The sequence below is a fragment of the Ciconia boyciana genome, chromosome 4 (genome assembly GCF_034638445.1).
Source record: "Ciconia boyciana chromosome 4, ASM3463844v1, whole genome shotgun sequence".
NCBI classification, from domain to species: domain Eukaryota; kingdom Metazoa; phylum Chordata; class Aves; order Ciconiiformes; family Ciconiidae; genus Ciconia; species Ciconia boyciana.
Genome location: NC_132937.1, coordinates 2,412,735 through 2,432,082, shown reverse-complemented (window position 1 = coordinate 2,432,082; position 19,348 = coordinate 2,412,735).

The following is a 19,348-nucleotide window of genomic DNA, read 5'->3' as shown; positions in this document are numbered from 1 at the left end:
GTTGTGTTGGTGTTCTTCAGTGGCCCAACTCTTGGGTACGTGAGCATCTACGTGACGTACTTTTACAACCAGGTTCTCTACCCGGGCAGCAATATTTTGCCACAATGCTGCAGCCCAGATGGGTTTGCCTCTGCACTGCCAGTTGCTCTGCTTCCTTTGCTGCAACCACCCCCACAGGGCATTTGCCACCATCCATGAGTCAGTATAGAGACAGAGCGCTGGCCACTTTTCTCATTCATCAATGTCTAAAGCCAGCCGGATGGGCTTTACTTCTGCAAATTGGCTCGATTCACCTTCTCCTTCAGCAGTTTCTGTGACTTGTTCTATTATAGTCTTTATATTATGCGACTTGACTGTACTTATTGTACAGTGGGGCCTCTTCAGCATGCATCACCTTCTCCTCTGGTGATATTCCGAGATCTTTGCCTTCTGGCCAGTACATAATTACTTCCAAGATTCCTGGGCAATTGGGGTTTCCTATTCGAGCCCATTGTGTGTGGATCAGTGCGACCCACTTAATCCATGTAGCATCAGTTACATGATGTGTAGAGGGGAAACTCCCTTTGAACATCCAGCCCAACACCGGCAGTCGGGTGCCAGGAGGAGCTGTGCTTCAGTACCAACCACTTCCGAAGCAGCTCAAACCCCTTCATATGCTGCCAATATCTCTTTCTCAGTTGGTATATAGTGGGCCTCGGATCCTCTATATCCCCGACTCCAAAAGCCTAGGGGTCGACCTCGAGTCTCCCCTGGTGCTTTCTGCCAGAGGCTCCAGGTAGGGCCATTCTCCCCGGCTGCGGTGTAGAGCACATTCTTTACATCTTGCCCTGCTCGGACTGGCCCAAGGGCTACTGCATGAACTCTCTCCCCTTTAATTTGTTCAAAGGCTTGTCATTGCTCAGGGCCCCATTTGACATCATTCTTCTTCCGGGTCACTTGATAGAGAGGGCTTACGATCAGACTGTAATTTGGAATAGGCATTCTCCGAAAACCCACAACGCCTAAGAAAGCTTGTGTTTCCTAGTTGGTGGATACATGGCTGTCATTTTGTTGATCACATCCATTGGGTTTTGACACCGTCCATCTTGCCATCTTATTCCTAAAAACTGGATCTGCTGTGCAGGTCCCTTGACCTTACTGTGTTTTATGGCAAAACCGCCTTTTAGGAGGATTTGGACTATTCTTCCCTGTCTCAAAAACTTCTTCTGCTGTATTGCCCCACACGATAATGTCATCAATGTATTGCAGATGTTCTGGAGCTTCACCCTGTTCCAGTGCCGTCTGGATTAGTCCATGGCAAATGGTGGGGCTGGGTTTTCTCCCCTGGGGCAGTTGATTCCAGGTGTACTGGACGCCCCTCCAAGTGAAAGCAAACTGTGGCCTGTACTCTACTGCCAAAGGGATTGAGAAGAACACATTAGCGATATCAATTGTAGCATACCATTTGGCTGCTTTTGACTCCAGTTCGTATTGCAGTTCCAGCATGTCCAGCACGGTAGCACTCAGCGGCGGCGTGACTTCATTCAGGCCACGATAGTCTACTGTTACTCTCCACTCTCCATTAGACTTTTGCACTGGCCATATGGGACTGTTAAAGGGTGAGCGAGTCTTGCTGATCACTCCTTGGCTCTCCAGTCGATGAATCAGCTCATGGATGGGAATCAGGGAGTCTCAGTTGGTGCGATATTGCTGCCGGTGCACCGTTGTGGTAGCGATTGGCACCTGTTGTTCTTTGACCCTCAGCAACCCCACAACAGAAGGGTCCTCCGAGAGACCAGGCAAGGTAGACAGCTGTTTAATTTCCTCTGCCTCCAAGGCAGCTATACCAAAATCCCACCGGTACCCTTTTGGGTCCGTGAAATACCCTCTCCTCAGGTAGTCTATGTCAAGGATGAACGGAGCCTCTGGGCCAGTCACAATGGGGTGCTTTTGCCACTCATTCCCAGTTAGGCTCACTTGGGCCTTCAGTACAGTTAGCTGTTGGGATCCCCTGTCACTCCAGAAACACAGATGGGTTCTGCCCCTATATAGCTTGATGGCATTAGGGTACACTGTGCACCGGTGTCTACTAGAGCCTTATACTTCTGTGGGTCTGACGTGCCAGACCATCGAACCCACACAGTCCACCTGGCTGGAGGCAGGGCCCCTCTAGTCCTGGTCATAGTATTCGTTACCCACTTCTTGAACATTGGAGTCCCGAGTCCCTTCATTCAAATCAGGAGTAAGATCAGCCCTTCTACTCTGTCTGGGGAACTGGCCACTGGCCACCCGTGCCTCTAGGGTTGAGGTAGGTTTTCCATCCCACTTCCTCATGTCCTCTCTGTGGTCACGCAGGTAAAACCACAGGGTGCCCCGTGGTGTGTACCCTCTATATCCTCTCTCTTGAGCAGAAGAACGCTGACTCCTAATAGCTGAGATACTGGTCTGTACAGGTGGAAAGTAGGACCTATCCTCTTTGTGTTGCTGGACCTCTCGGGACAGTTTCTCCACAGCTGAGACAAGGGAGGAAGAGATACTTTCTTCGTATTCCCACAGTTGTCTAGCTGCTTCATCCACTGTTGGTCCCTCTCCAACTTTCCAGGTCAGTATTGCCAATGAGTTGGCATACGATGCTGGTGCGCTCCGTACCACCTTCTGCAACATGGGTCGTGTGCACTGGACTTCATCTGGATCTTTGAATAACTGCTTGTTGTTCAGGTCACCAGAAACCACCTCCAGCATGGCTAATTCTCTCAGGTCCTGGGTACCTCTCTCCATGGTGGTCCATTTTCCTGGATGACATATAACATCTTCCTTGAAGGGATATCTTTCCTTCATAGCTGACAGGAGTCGCCTCCAGAGGCTGAGGACTTGTGCCCCTTTTCCAATCGTTTTGTCAATGCCCCCTTCCCTAGAAAGGGATCCCAGCTGCTTGGCTTCCTTGCCCTCTAATTCCAGGCTACTGTCCCCGTTATCCCAGCATCGGAGCAGCCAGGTGACAAGGTGTTTGCTTGGACGACGGCTGAAATCTTTTCGCATATCTCGCAGCTCACTCAGGGATAGGGATCGGGTCATTACCGTCTCATCTAGGAGTTCTTCCTCTTCCTCTTCCTCTTCCTCTTCCTCTTCCTCTTCCTCTTCCTCTCCCTGTGATGGCCCTGCTTTTTCATCCTCCCTTTCTAAACGAGCTGACTTTCACCTCCAAGTTTTCTTTTTGTGTATAGGGGCAACTGGTACCGGCACAGGTTGGTTGCCTGGTTCAACCGCAGTATCTGTTTCTGGGGTGGTTGGAGTAGCCACGGTGCCTGTTGCAGGGAGCACTGGAGTAGCCGCGGTGCCCGTCGCAGGGGAGGCTGGAGTGGCCACGGTGCCTGTCGCAGGGAGGGCTCGAGTGGCTGCGGTGCCTGTCGCTTTGTGGTCAGATCCAGAGACCTTCTCTTCCCCTTGAGGGTTCTGAATAGTGTTGAACAGGGCTCGGTAGGCATGGGCCAGGCTGCAGCACATTGCACTAATTTGTGTCTCCCTAGAATTGCCAGGGTGACGACATACTTTTTCCAAATATTTTGCTATTTTTTTGGGATTCTGCACTTGTTCAGGGGTGAAGTTCCAAAACACTGGAGGTGCCCACTGTCCTAGGTACTTGCCCATGCTATCCCACTCACCCTGCCACTCATAACTATCCAGCCTTGGGGCAGATCTCTGGATGGTATTCTTAAATAGTTGCTTAACCTTAGACAAGGCCTGAAACACATTCAGGAGACATAGCAATAGGAACATGCTGGTTTGAAAATCCCAAGGATATTCAAAATTCTCAAGAGCTATTGTAGTTAGCCTGTTGAGGGAGGGCAAGATGGAGGAAGGTGTCTCCCCCATAGGTTGGCTCTCCGAGGAGAAAAGGTAAAAAGTGTAATTATCAATAATTTCTGATAGATGGCTCCCAAAGCGCAGAGGTGACAGCAATGCTGAGTACAAGGACAAGATCGGTTTCATGAACACAATTTTAACATACCATAAGCCAGTATCACACAATACAGCAAAGTGATAGCCTTAATCCATCTCCCAGAAGTGATAAACAGTATACAAAGATTGATAAACAGTATATACGGCAAGTAAGGTGTTACATAACTCAACTCTGAGAACAAGTAAATCGACATTGTGACCAGCAACTACTAAACTAATATAATAAACGCTTAAAACAAATTTGTTTTAACACACTCTGGTCAGATCTGTCGTTATCTCAACCCTTTGAGCCCCACATTGGGTGCCAAAAAGGACTGTCATGGTTTAGCTTCAGTCGGCAACTAAGCGCCACGCAGCCACTCACTCCCCCTCCCCCTCCCTGGGGGTTGGGGGAGAGAATCTGAAGAGCAAAAGCAATAAAACTCATGTGCTGAGAAAAGAACAGTCTAACAATTGAAATAAAATAAAAGCATAATAATAATAATAGTAATAATAATAATAATAATAATAATAATAAATTGTCATGAAAAGAAAAACAATGAGAGAGAGAGAGAGAGAGGAGACAGGAACAAAACCCAGGGGAAAAAACCAACAAAAAACCCAAGTGATGCAACCGCTCACCACCCACTGACTGATGCCCAGCCAGTCCCCGAGCAGTAATCGCTGCCCCCCAGCCATCTCCCCCCAGTTTATATAGTGAGCATGACGTCATATGGTATGGAATAGCCCTTTGGCCAGTTTGGGTCAGCTGTCCTGGCTATGCCCCCTCCCAGCTTCTTGTGCACCTGGCAGAGCATGGGAAGCTGAAAAGTCCTTGACTAGTGTAAGCATTACTTAGCAACCACTAAAACATCACTGTGCTATCAACATTATTCTCATCCTAAATCCAAAACACAGCACTATACCAGCTGCTAGGAAGAAAATTAACTCTATCCCAGTCGAAACCAGGACAGTATCCACCCCTTATTCTACACCATCTATGTCATGCCCAGGTCCGATCCTTTCCAAAACATTCCAATTAATCACCACCACTTTCCCTATCTTTTGATATATACACGCAGATATCATTCCCTTGGTCTATGGGCCATCCCTCTAAAATGTCCGTTGAGTTCATTTAGTCCATGACTTTGGGCTCCAACTGTCATAACAGTCTTTCAGGGCAGGAGAGATGGTGCGTGGTGTTGGACTGTTGCATGCTGAAGCCAGTTCTGGTTCCATGGAGTGTAACCTTCTGTGATGGAGTGTAACCTGCTGTGATAACAAGGGGGTAGAGAGGAGTCTGGACTGACACTGAGCCTGGGAAAGAGGGAAGAAAATTTTTTTCCCTAAATGTGTTTATTTGGTGTACATGGCAAGGTTTTGGAAGCTATGGGGTGTTCAGGGGTGGCCTCTGTGAGAAGAGGCCAAGTGTTTCCCTGTGCCAGACAGCCAGTTCCAGATGGCTTGTCAACAGACCTACCACAGGGCAGAGCTAAGCCAGTCAACAAAGCTGGTGGCACCTCTGTGAAAACATATTTAAGAAAGGGCAAAATGCCTCACGGTAGAGTGAGGAAAAAGTGTGAGAAACAACCCTGTGAACATGAAGGTCAGAGAAGAAGAAGGAGGAGGAGGTGCTCAAGGTGCCAGAGCAGATATTCCCCTGCAGCCCATGGAGGAGACCATGCTGGAGCAGATATCCACACTGCAGCCCGTGGAGGACACCACGCCGAAGCAGTTGGATATTTCCTGAAGGAACTATAGCCCATGGAGAGCGTATGGTAGAGCAGGTGGAGCAGATTCTCCTGACAGGAACTGCAGCCCATGGATGAGCCCACACTGGAGCAGATTTTTCCTGAAGGACTGCTGTCTGTGGAAGGACCCATGCTGGACCAGAGGAAAAGTGTGAGGAGGAAGGAACATCGGATAAAAACTGTTATGTGCTGACCGTAATCCCCCATCTCCCACCCCTCCCGCACCACTCAAGGGGGGGTGGGTAGAGGAGTTGGGAGTGAAAGAATGCAGTTGAGCCTGAAGAAAAAAGGGATGTGGGGGAACATTGTTTTTTGTTGGTTTTTTTTAAATTTTATTTTATTTTTTATCTTTGTTTCTCACCATCCTACTCTATTTTTAATTGGCAATAAATTAAATTCATTTTCCTCAAGTCAAGTCTGCTTTGCCCATGATGGTAACTGGTAAGTGATCTCCCTGTCTTTATTTTGAACCACGAGCTTTTTCATCCTATTTTCTCCCTCTATCCTGTTGAGGAAACAGAGTGAGAGAGTGGCTGGGTGGGCATCCGGTAGCCGGCCAAGGTCAACCCATCACAGTCCATAAATGTTTGTTTCTGGTTTTGTTTTTGTTTCCCACTGCCTGAATCAGTAATTATATATTATGTATATATATATATAAAAAAATTGGCAATAAACTAATCTTCCCCAAGTCGAGTCTTTTTTGCCCACGACAGTAGTTGGTAAGTGATCTTCCTGTCTTTATCTCGACCCATGAGCTTTCTTATTTCTGTTCTTCCTGTTCTTTCCCTCCCGTCCCCCTGAGGGTGGGGGGAGTGAGTGAGCGGCTGGGAGATAGTTTGGCTGTTAGTCAGGGCCAACCCACTGCACAACCTATCCAATTATATATAATATTTTAAGCAGTTAAGTATCTTAACTTTATGTTTCTGCCTAAGATTGAGCTCCAGTTTCAAATGTCTAGAAAATGTCTCTGTTTCACTCTCATATGTAACATAAACATATATAAAGCAATGGGGTGAGGGACCGAAGAAGGACACAGAATCTAAACTAATGGCTACGCAACACGAATGGAAGTGACCCCACTCGCCAGCACCACAAGGCAATAAACTCCCTGCAAATGAGGTTGCATCTTCAAAATACTTTGCTTGTCTTTGGAGGAGGGAAGGATTTCTTAAATCATGATGGTAGCCTTCTGGAAGTTATGATGTTACTCCGTTATCCTATGAGGTCACTTGTAAGAGCTGCCTGCGTATTTTAGCTCTAGTTATTGTGTTTCCCTTAGAAGACATAAACATTTCTACAGAGAGCACTGTCAGTATCTAAGTGCTTTAATAATAGACCAAGTTGACTGAAAGTCCTTCAAGAACATTAGTACAGTTTGAGCCACTTGCACTGAAAAGCAAGAGGCTAGGGAAATTTCTAACCCAGATTGCTGTAAAATCACTCAAAGGAGAGATTAGCAGAAGTAAAAAAATAAGGGGAGGAGACAGTGATTCCATCTTTAGATATATGCTTTTCTACAAATACTGCTGAGAAATAAAGAAGAAAGGTCTCATGTTAAGGTGCTTCCAGGAATCACACACAAAAACCTATCAGGCCACCTTTACACATAATTTTGGGCACACTGTAAATTAACATTTGTTAGCAATACTGGTAGGTTACTTTTACTAGTAAAGGTGTTGTCTGGTAATAACTAAGAAACCTGATAGAGTACCCTGGCCATATTTGACTATAGTTATAAAGTATGTTCCTACTCAGTAACTTAGGAAATTAAAACCACTAAATCTAGGATTTTCTCCACTGGGACACAGTCCAATTTACAACTTAAGGATTTATAAAGGCTTTTCTGAAAGAAATGGGAAAATGTCAGCTACAATTTCTTGCTAGAATTGCACTGAAGCTATTAACCTTGCCCAGAGAATATAATGTTACAGTTATCTCATTTACATTGTTATTGTATATGATTTATGGAAACTCAAACTAGGTTTTGTATTTTTAAGAAAAAAATCACATTTCTATAATATAAATGATTTTTCCTCATTCAGGGAAGAATACTAAAAAATGATTTATAATATTTCAATTTTATGGAAAATTTAATGTGTGATAAGACCAATGATGGGGGGAAAAATCACAAAATCTTTATGCCATCAGTGAATATCTGCAACTAGGCTAATGATTCTCCTCTCTAATTAAGCAATAAGAAGCATGAAGTACATTTGATTATTCTGAACATATATAGATACTGAGAGTCTCTGGTATAGGTGAACATAAAGGGAGATGATTTTTGTGCAGACTGATTTGGAGTATTTTTTGTCTGTGGAGCCACATTTGAATATTTGTTATCATCATAAATTTTGGGGATGCATCGTTCTGAGGCATCAGAAAAAAGTAGACCAAGTAGGCTCACACATGTTTTTCGCAGCTTTCCATCCACCATGCTCAAAAATGTATTTAATCACAGATGAAAGAGGTGAAATAGAGTTGTAGTTTATCTGGTTTTAGATTGTCCCTACTGAATTTCCTCAAGTACTTTATCTGCCTAGTCTATTATTTCAGTATCAGTAACTATGGTGCTTCCACACTTACCTCAGAAGATTACAACAGATCTTGGCTGTCTCTCTCACTCTTTGTCTGATGGAAAGTACATTTCCCAGTGTATATTTGCACATTCTGTCACTGTGTTTAATAATTCCTCCCCTCCTCACTGACAGCCTTGTGATATTCCTTAATGTTTCCCCCCAAAGCTACACATATTTTATTCTGTCCCTCTTTCTTCAAATGTCAGCTCTTCAAGCCCTTTAACATCATGCTTGCCTGCCTTCAAATTACCTCCAGTTTAGCAAAATCTCTTTTAAATACTTTCTTCATATGAGTTGCATAAAATATACTGTAAAAACATATTAAAAGAAAAAGAAGAATGGGAACTACCAATAGCCTTTAGCGCTAGTTTCTTCTATCCTTCTAACGTCCTTGCTCATATATAAATTTCTGTAAAAATTACAAATCAAAAGGCTAGCAGCCAGATTCACAAATGTTTGGACATATAAGAATAAGTTCTGAATATATGTTTACTTGAGGTAAAACTTAGAGACCTAATAAGGTGAAAACAGGAGACACTAATATCCCCTCTGTTCCTGCTCCTCACTACTGCCCACTAGGGCAGGGAAGCTGCAATAATCAGCAACTTGAGCTTTTCCCAAATTGCAGTTCCAAGCTTCAAGACCACCCTTATTGCCTGTCCAGATGTGCGGGTTTTGGCTGGGATAGAGTTAAATTTCTTCAGAGTAGCTTGTATGGGGCTATGTTTTGGATTTGTGGTGAAAACAGTGTTGATAACACAGGGATGATTTAGTTATTGCTGAACAGTGCTTACACAGCATCAGGGCCTTTTCTGCTTCTCACACTGCCGAGCCAGCGAGTAGGCTGGGGGTGCACCTGTCCTGGTTTCGACTGGGATAGAGTTAATTTTCTTCCTAGCAGCTGGTATAGTGCTGTGTTTTGGATTTAGGATGAGAATAATGTTGATAGCACAGTGATGTTTTAGTGGTTGCTAAGTAATGCTTACACTAGTCAAGGACTTTTCAGCTTCCCATGCTCTGCCAGGTGCACAAGAAGCTGGGAGGGGGCATAGCCAGGACAGCTGACCCAAACTGGCCAAAGGGCTATTCCATACCATATGACGTCATGCTCACTATATAAACTGGGGGGAGATGGCTGGGGGGCAGCGATTACTGCTCGGGGACTGGCTGGGCATCAGTCAGTGGGTGGTGAGCGGTTGCATCACTTGGGTTTTTTGTTGGTTTTTTCCCCTGGGTTTTGTTCCTGTCTCCTCTCTCTCTCTCTCTCTCATTGTTTTTCTTTTCATGACAATTTATTATTATTATTATTATTATTATTATTACTATTATTATTATTATGCTTTTATTTTATTTCAATTGTTAGACTGTTCTTTTCTCAGCACATGAGTTTTATTGCTTTTGCTCTTCAGATTCTCTCCCCCAACCCCCAGGGAGGGGGAGGGGGAGTGAGTGGCTGCGTGGCGCTTAGTTGCCGACTGAAGCTAAACCATGACAGTCCTTTTTGGCACCCAATGTGGGGCTCAAAGGGTTGAGATAACGACAGATCTGACCAGAGTGTGTTAAAACAAATTTGTTTTAAGCGTTTATTATATTAGTTTAGTAGTTGCTGGTCACAATGTCGATTTACTTGTTCTCAGAGTTGAGTTATGTAACACCTTACTTGCCGTATATACTGTTTATCAATCTTTGTATACTGTTTATCACTTCTGGGAGATGGATTAAGGCTATCACTTTGCTGTATTGTGTGATACTGGCTTATGGTATGTTAAAATTGTGTTCATGAAACCGATCTTGTCCTTGTACTCAGCATTGCTGTCACCTCTGCGCTTTGGGAGCCATCTATCAGAAATTATTGATAATTACACTTTTTACCTTTTCTCCTCGGAGAGCCAACCTATGGGGAGACACCTTCCTCCATCTTGCCCTCCCTCAACAGGCTAACTACAATAGCTCTTGAGAATTTTGAATATCCTTGGGATTTTCAAACCAGCATGTTCCTATTGCTATGTCTCCTGAATGTGTTTCAGGCCTTGTCTAAGGTTAAGCAACTATTTAAGAATACCATCCAGAGATCTGCCCCAAGGCTGGATAGTTATGAGTGGCAGGGTGAGTGGGATAGCATGGGCAAGTACCTAGGACAGTGGGCACCTCCAGTGTTTTGGAACTTCACCCCTGAACAAGTGCAGAATCCCAAAAAAATAGCAAAATATTTGGAAAAAGTATGTCGTCACCCTGGCAATTCTAGGGAGACACAAATTAGTGCAATGTGCTGCAGCCTGGCCCATGCCTACCGAGCCCTGTTCAACACTATTCAGAACCCTCAAGGGGAAGAGAAGGTCTCTGGATCTGACCACAAAGCGACAGGCACCGCAGCCACTCGAGCCCTCCCTGCGACAGGCACCGTGGCCACTCCAGCCTCCCCTGCGACGGGCACCGCGGCTACTCCAGTGCTCCCTGCAACAGGCACCGTGGCTACTCCAACCACCCCAGAAACAGATACTGCGGTTGAACCAGGCAACCAACCTGTGCCGGTACCAGTTGCCCCTATACACAAAAAGAAAACTTGGAGGTGAAAGTCAGCTCGTTTAGAAAGGGAGGATGAAAAAGCAGGGCCATCACAGGGAGAGGAAGAGGAAGAGGAAGAGGAAGAGGAAGAGGAAGAGGAAGAACTCCTAGATGAGACGGTAATGACCCGATCCCTATCCCTGAGTGAGCTGCGAGATATGCGAAAAGATTTCAGCCGTCGTCCAAGCAAACACCTTGTCACCTGGCTGCTCCGATGCTGGGATAACGGGGACAGTAGCCTGGAATTAGAGGGCAAGGAAGCCAAGCAGCTGGGATCCCTTTCTAGGGAAGGGGGCATTGACAAAACGATTGGAAAAGGGGCACAAGTCCTCAGCCTCTGGAGGCGACTCCTGTCAGCTATGAAGGAAAGATATCCCTTCAAGGAAGATGTTATATGTCATCCAGGAAAATGGACCACCATGGAGAGAGGTACCCAGGACCTGAGAGAATTAGCCATGCTGGAGGTGGTTTCTGGTGACCTGAACAACAAGCAGTTATTCAAAGATCCAGATGAAGTCCAGTGCACACGACCCATGTTGCAGAAGGTGGTACGGAGCGCACCAGCATCGTATGCCAACTCATTGGCAATACTGACCTGGAAAGTTGGAGAGGGACCAACAGTGGATGAAGCAGCTAGACAACTGTGGGAATACGAAGAAAGTATCTCTTCCTCCCTTGTCTCAGCTGTGGAGAAACTGTCCCGAGAGGTCCAGCAACACAAAGAGGATAGGTCCTACTTTCCACCTGTACAGACCAGTATCTCAGCTATTAGGAGTCAGCGTTCTTCTGCTCAAGAGAGAGGATATAGAGGGTACACACCACGGGGCACCCTGTGGTTTTACCTGCGTGACCACAGAGAGGACATGAGGAAGTGGGATGGAAAACCTACCTCAACCCTAGAGGCACGGGTGGCCAGTGGCCAGTTCCCCAGACAGAGTAGAAGGGCTGATCTTACTCCTGATTTGAATGAAGGGACTCGGGACTCCAATGTTCAAGAAGTGGGTAACGAATACTATGACCAGGACTAGAGGGGCCCTGCCTCCAGCCAGGTGGACTGTGTGGGTTCGATGGTCTGGCACGTCAGACCCACAGAAGTATAAGGCTCTAGTAGACACCGGTGCACAGTGTACCCTAATGCCATCAAGCTATATAGGGGCAGAACCCATCTGTGTTTCTGGAGTGACAGGGGGATCCCAACAGCTAACTGTACTGAAGGCCCAAGTGAGCCTAACTGGGAATGAGTGGCAAAAGCACCCCATTGTGACTGGCCCAGAGGCTCCGTTCATCCTTGACATAGACTACCTGAGGAGAGGGTATTTCACGGACCCAAAAGGGTACCGGTGGGATTTTGGTATAGCTGCCTTGGAGGCAGAGGAAATTAAACAGCTGTCTACCTTGCCTGGTCTCTCGGAGGACCCTTCTGTTGTGGGGTTGCTGAGGGTCAAAGAACAACAGGTGCCAATCGCTACCACAACGGTGCACCGGCAGCAATATCGCACCAACTGAGACTCCCTGATTCCCATCCATGAGCTGATTCATCGACTGGAGAGCCAAGGAGTGATCAGCAAGACTCGCTCACCCTTTAACAGTCCCATATGGCCAGTGCAAAAGTCTAATGGAGAGTGGAGAGTAACAGTAGACTATCGTGGCCTGAATGAAGTCACGCCGCCGCTGAGTGCTACCGTGCTGGACATGCTGGAACTGCAATACGAACTGGAGTCAAAAGCAGCCAAATGGTATGCTACAATTGATATCGCTAATGTGTTCTTCTCAATCCCTTTGGCAGTAGAGTACAGGCCACAGTTTGCTTTCACTTGGAGGGGCGTCCAGTACACCTGGAATCAACTGCCCCAGGGGAGAAAACCCAGCCCCACCATTTGCCATGGACTAATCCAGACGGCACTGGAACAGGGTGAAGCTCCAGAACATCTGCAATACATTGATGACATTATCGTGTGGGGCAATACAGCAGAAGAAGTTTTTGAGACAGGGAAGAATAGTCCAAATCCTCCTAAAAGGCGGTTTTGCCATAAAACACAGTAAGGTCAAGGGACCTGCACAGCAGATCCAGTTTTTAGGAATAAGATGGCAAGATGGACGGTGTCAAAACCCAATGGATGTGATCAACAAAATGACAGCCATGTATCCACCAACTAGGAAACACAAGCTTTCTTAGGCGTTGTGGGTTTTCGGAGAATGCCTATTCCAAATTACAGTCTGATCGTAAGCCCTCTCTATCAAGTGACCCGGAAGAAGAATGATGTCAAATGGGGCCCTGAGCAATGACAAGCCTTTGAACAAATTAAAGGGGAGAGAGTTCATGCAGTAGCCCTTGGGCCAGTCCGAGCAGGGCAAGATGTAAAGAATGTGCTCTACACCGCAGCCGGGGAGAATGGCCCTACCTGGAGCCTCTGGCAGAAAGCACCAGGGGAGACTCGAGGTCGACCCCTAGGCTTTTGGAGTCGGGGATATAGAGGATCCGAGGCCCACTATATACCAACTGAGAAAGAGATATTGGCAGCATATGAAGGGGTTTGAGCTGCTTCGGAAGTGGTTGGTACTGAAGCACAGCTCCTCCTGGCACCCCGACTGCCGGTGTTGGGCTGGATGTTCAAAGGGAGTTTCCCCTCTACACATCATGTAACTGATGCTACATGGATTAAGTGGGTCGCACTGATCCACACACAATGGGCTCGAATAGGAAACCCCAATTGCCCAGGAATCTTGGAAGTAATTATGTACTGGCCAGAAGGCAAAGATCTCGGAATATCACCAGAGGAGAAGGTGATGCATGCTGAAGAGGCCCCACTGTACAATAAGTACAGTCAAGTCGCATAATATAAAGACTATAATAGAACAAGTCACAGAAACTGCTGAAGGAGAAGGTGAATCGAGCCAATTTGCAGAAGTAAAGCCCATCCGGCTGGCTTTAGACATTGATGAATGAGAAAAGTGGCCAGCGCTCTGTCTCTATACTGACTCATGGATGGTGGCAAATGCCCTGTGGGGGTGGTTGCAGCAAAGGAAGCAGAGCAACTGGCAGTGCAGAGGCAAACCCATCTGGGCTGCAGCATTGTGGCAAAATATTGCTGCCCGGGTAGAGAACCTGGTTGTAAAAGTACGTCACGTAGATGCTCACGTACCCAAGAGTTGGGCCACTGAAGAACACCAACACAACCAGCAGGTGGATCAGGCTGCTAAGATTGAAGTGGCTCAGGTGGATCTGGACTGGCAACATAAGGGTGAATTATTTATAGCTAGGTGGGCCCATGATACCTCAGGCCATCAAGGAAGAGATGCCACATATAGATGGGCTTGTGATCGAGGGGTGGACTTGACCATGGACACTATTGCACAGGTTATCCATGAATGTGAAACATGCCCTGCCATCAAGCAAGCCAAGCGGTTAAAGCCTCTGTGGTATGGAGGGCGATGGCTGAAATAGAAATATGGGGAGGCCTGGCAAACTGATTAGATCACACTCCCACAAACCCGCCAAGGCAAGTGCCATGTGCTTAGAATGGTGGAAGCAACCACCGGATGGCTGGAAACATATCCTGTGCCCCATGCCACTGCCCGGAACACTATCCTGGGCCTTGAAAAGCAAGTCCTGTGGCGACATGGCACCCCAGAAAGAATTGAGTCAGACAACGGGACTCATTTCCAAAACAGTCTCATAGACACGTGGGCCAAAGAGCATGGCATTGAGTGGGTATATCACATCCCCTATCATGCACCAGCCTCCGGGAAAATCAAACGATACAATGGACTGTTAAAGACTACACTGCGAGCACTGGGTGGTGGGACATTCAAACATTGGGATACACATTCAGCAAAGGCCACCTGGTTAGTCAACACTAGGGGAACTGCCAATCGAGCTGGCCCTGCCCAATCAAATCTCTTACGCACTGTGGAGGGGGATAAAGTCCCTGTAGTGCACATCATAGAAAATATGCTGGGGAAGACAGTCTGGGTTATTCCTGCCTCGGGCAAAGGAAAACCCATTCATGAGACTGCTTTTGCTTAAGGACTGCACTTGGTGGGTAATGCAGAAGGATGGGGAAGTCCGATGTGTACTTCAAGGGGATTTGATTTTGGGTGAAAAAAGCCAATGAACTAAATGATATGATGTGATGTGAATTGCTATATAATACTCTATGTCATCACTACTATGGTTGCTATATGCCATATCAACAGTATTACAGTAAGAATCACCCAGATTAATGAAGAATGAACTTTGATGAAACCAAGCAAAGTGCAGCAGTGATGGAACCAGAACTGGCTTCAGCATGCAACAGTCCAACACCACGCACCATCTCTCCTGCCCTGAAAGACTGTTATGACAGTTGGAGCCCAAAGTCATGGACTAAATGAACTCAACGGACATTTTAGAGGGATGGCCCATAGACCAAGGGAATGATATCTGCGTGTATATATCAAAAGATAGGGAAAGTGGTGGTGATTAATTGGAATGTTTTGGAAAGGATCGGACCTGGGCATGACATAGATGGTGTAGAATAAGGGGTGGATACTGTCCTGGTTTCGACTGGGATAGAGTTAATTTTCTTCCTAGCAGCTGGTATAGTGCTGTGTTTTGGATTTAGGATGAGAATAATGTTGATAGCACAGTGATGTTTTAGTGGTTGCTAAGTAATGCTTACACTAGTCAAGGACTTTTCAGCTTCCCATGCCCTGCCAGGTGCACAAGAAGCTGGGAGGGGGCATAGCCAGGACAGCTGACCCAAACTGGCCAAAGGGCTATTCCATACCATATGACGTCATGCTCACTATATAAACTGGGGGGAGATGGCTGGGGGGCAGCGATTACTGCTCGGGGACTGGCTGGGCATCAGTCAGTGGGTGGTGAGCGGTTGCATCACTTGGGTTTTTTGTTGTTTTTCCTTGGATTTTGTTCCTCTCTCTCTGTCGTTGTTTTCCTTTTCATTACTGTTGGTTGTTATCATCATTATTATTATTATTATTATTATTATTATTATTATGCTTTTATTTTATTTCAATTGTTAGACTGTTCTTTTCTCAGCACATGAGTTTTATTGCTTTTGCTCTTCAGATTCTCTCCCCATCCCACCGGGAGGGGAGGGGAGGGTGAGCGAGTGGCTGTGTGTTGCTTGGTTGCCGACTGAAGCTAAACCACAATAACCTCCTAACAAATTGAAAATCAGTGCTCAGGGATAACATGGCCTTCACCAAGGAAGCGTACCATGTGTGAAAATCGAAAGGTGTTCCTACAGTCAAAAGCAGGGGAGATACTGGGGTGAGAAGAAGAGAAAGGAAAATGTGGGATGGTTTGGAAAGGGGAACCTGTCTTCTTGCTCTTCTCTGCCTCACAACCAAGCTGAAAATTTCTTTCTTTCTTTGTCCAAGCTTCTTATGTAGCTGACACTGACACTCTTCAGTCAGTAAACATCTTTTTGAATGCTATCATAAGATATTAGGAAGAAAAACAAGCTTACTTAATAAGAGTAATTTTTCATTTATTTAGAGAGTTTAATTGCCAGAAGGATTGCTGAAGAATAGAGATGATGCTTTTCAAAGAAAGTCTATTAAAGAAACACTGTTGCTGATTTGAGGTGAACAGAAAACATTTATATGAAACTAAATCTTCTGAAGATTGCATGGACATTTCATAAATGTCATGCTGGAAGAACTGCTTAAACAATTTCTATTTAAATGTCTGGACAGTTACCTTTAATTGAAAACACTTTCTTCTTAAAAAGAAACACTTAAATAAAGCAGGGCAGATCACAAGGGCAGTCAAAAGCAAGGGTTAGTATTTTGTTCTTCCTGTGGTGCTAAAATAGAACAGCTCCCTTTAATGAGGAAGAGGGAAGCTATTGGATTAATGAAATAAAAAAGTGATCTCAGTGTGCAAAAGTATTAGAGCTACCATTTTACTTCCTTAAAGCACAATTTGCGACAAAAGGAGACAATGAAACCTATGCTCATCTATAAAATTAACTAAGTGTAATTAAATTGAATAATGGGGCATATATAATATGCACTTTTCAAAAATATATTTAAGAAAGGGCAAAACACTGCTTAAAATTGTACTTTACAAAGTATTTTGATCATGGGATCACAAATGAATGGACCTACATTCTATTTCCAACTCAAATCTAACCTTAGACATCACTGTGTTGAAAATGGACATTGATAGTTGACTCGCACTTTCTCTGAGCATTGCAAAGGATTTGTAGAGATTTATTGCCTAAGAATCACAGATTCTGATTTGGAGATTGGTCCACATTTTTGTAAATCATTTCTTTGGATTATTTAATACATGTATGGGTTGAGTAGTGCAATTGTGAAAAATGTAAGTCACCTGTACATGATCAGGGAATCACCGTAGTCTTGCTATAATAACACTGTATTTTGATGTTGGTTTCTAGAATGGTATGTGTATTTCCAAAATAATAAAGAGAGCAACTTAGCTTCAAACACTGTTTTGTGTTGTTTCACAGGTTTTTCTAAAATCAGCTGATTAATGCAGTTACATTTTTACCTTAAATATGTTTCTTTTTCAACTAAAAACCTAGTTATCTATACAAAGGTTAATGGAAGATTTATGCATGCAAAAATATAAGGATGATTTCTTAAGTATGGGCGACCTATTAAATGATCTTGGCAAGCAGGAGTATTCATTAACTGTAGTCATTAAATTTGCAGTAAATCTTTGAGATGCATAGATAAATATATATAATATACACAACTGTATTGGGTTTATGAGGCAAGGTTTTGGTAGCAGCGGGAATGCAGGCGTGACCTTTGTGAGAAGAGACCAGGGACTGCCCCCATGCTGGACAGAGCCAGTTCCAGCCAGCTCCAAAAAGGACCCACTGCTGGCCAAAGCTGAACCAATCAGCAAAGCTGGTGGCACCTCTGTGATAGCATATTTAAGAAAGGGTAAAAAAAGCTGTGGAGCAGCTTTTTGAGAGAGGAGTGAGAAAAATCTGAGAGAAACAACCCTGCAGACACCAAGGTCACTGAAGAAGGACAGGGAGGAGGTATTTCAGGCGCTGGAGCAGAGATTCCCTCCAGCCTGTGGTGAAGACCATGGTGAAGCAGGTAATCCATGCAGCCCATGGAGACGACCACGCTGGAGCAGATATCCACCACACTGCAGCCCATGGAGGACCCCATGCCACAGCAGGTGGATATACCCTGAAGGAAGCTGCAGCCTGTGGAAAGCCCACGCTGGAGCATTTTTTCCTGAAGGACTGTAGCCCGTGGGAAGGACCCACGCTGGAGTAGTTCATAAAGGACTGCATCCCATGGCGTAACCAGATGTAACCAAAATTATTAGTTCGTTCTTTTGTAACTAAGCAACACAGAGATAGGAGCAGGGTAGACAATGCTTTAATATTGTGTTTGTACACCTATGGCTATGGATATGCTACTGTGCCCAAAGACAATGGGACAAGGAGTAGTACGGACATGCTGCTATGCTCCCAGTAGAGCCCCAGCCCATCTTGACAAAGAGTCGAGGGTGGTTAGAATAATTGGTTTGTGTTAAGGGTGCCAAATCATTGTTAGGGACCATGCACCATGAAGAAGGGGAGCAAGTTACATAAGCAAGGTGGGATTGCGCATGTCCAGAAGAAGGGGTCAACTAAAGGACACACCGGTACGACCACCAAGGACCACCAGAGATCCCCACGGAAGCCCCTCGGAGCTCAAGGACGCATGCGTAATGACCACGCAAATATGATAATTAGTTCCAGGAAATAGAATGAATATGCATTATCATTCCGGGAAATGTGATGCATATGTATGTAACTGGACAATATAAGTTTCGGCTGATGTAACCTGCGGTATGCACGCTAGGTGGAACGATCCCCCGTGCATCCGGTGCCGTAATAAAGAATGCCTGCTTCTTAATACTACATTGGTGTTAAGGAGTTTGATTCCCGATTTCGGTGACAGTTTTGGCGACCCAGATGGGACCCTGCTTCTGAATTTCGACGGATCCGAGGGATTGCAGGATCTCCAGCCGGCACCGAGGGATTCTCGGGGAGAACCTCTGATCCCCGGACCGAAGAATTCTGAGCAAGATCCCCTGGAACAAGGTAATAAGGCATTCTTTTAACGGGTAACAGAACTTTAGGTAGGACGTGGGTTAGAGTCCCACTTTGAGCAGTACGTGGGGTTAGAGTCCCACTTTAGGTAGGACGTGGGTTAGAGTCCCACCAAAGGTAGGACGTGGGTTAGAGTCCCACCAAGCCTGCTCGTAAGGCGCGGCGAAAGCTACGCAGGGTTGGGCTAAGAGGTACCTCGGTTGGTAAGTCTCTGCTAGGCGAAAGCTTGTGGAGGGGGGCCCAAGGGGGAGTCTTCGACGGGGGGTTGAAGTCTCCAAGGTTGGGATTTCTGGCAGGGGGCTGGAATCCCAGAGGGAGCTCCAACAAGGGTTGGGGTCCCTCTGACTAGTGCTTGTGATAGTGCACAATCACAACCACTAGTCGTTTGGGAGATGGGTACATTTCCGAGTAAGAAACCCATCCCACAAAGAACACCTTTGGG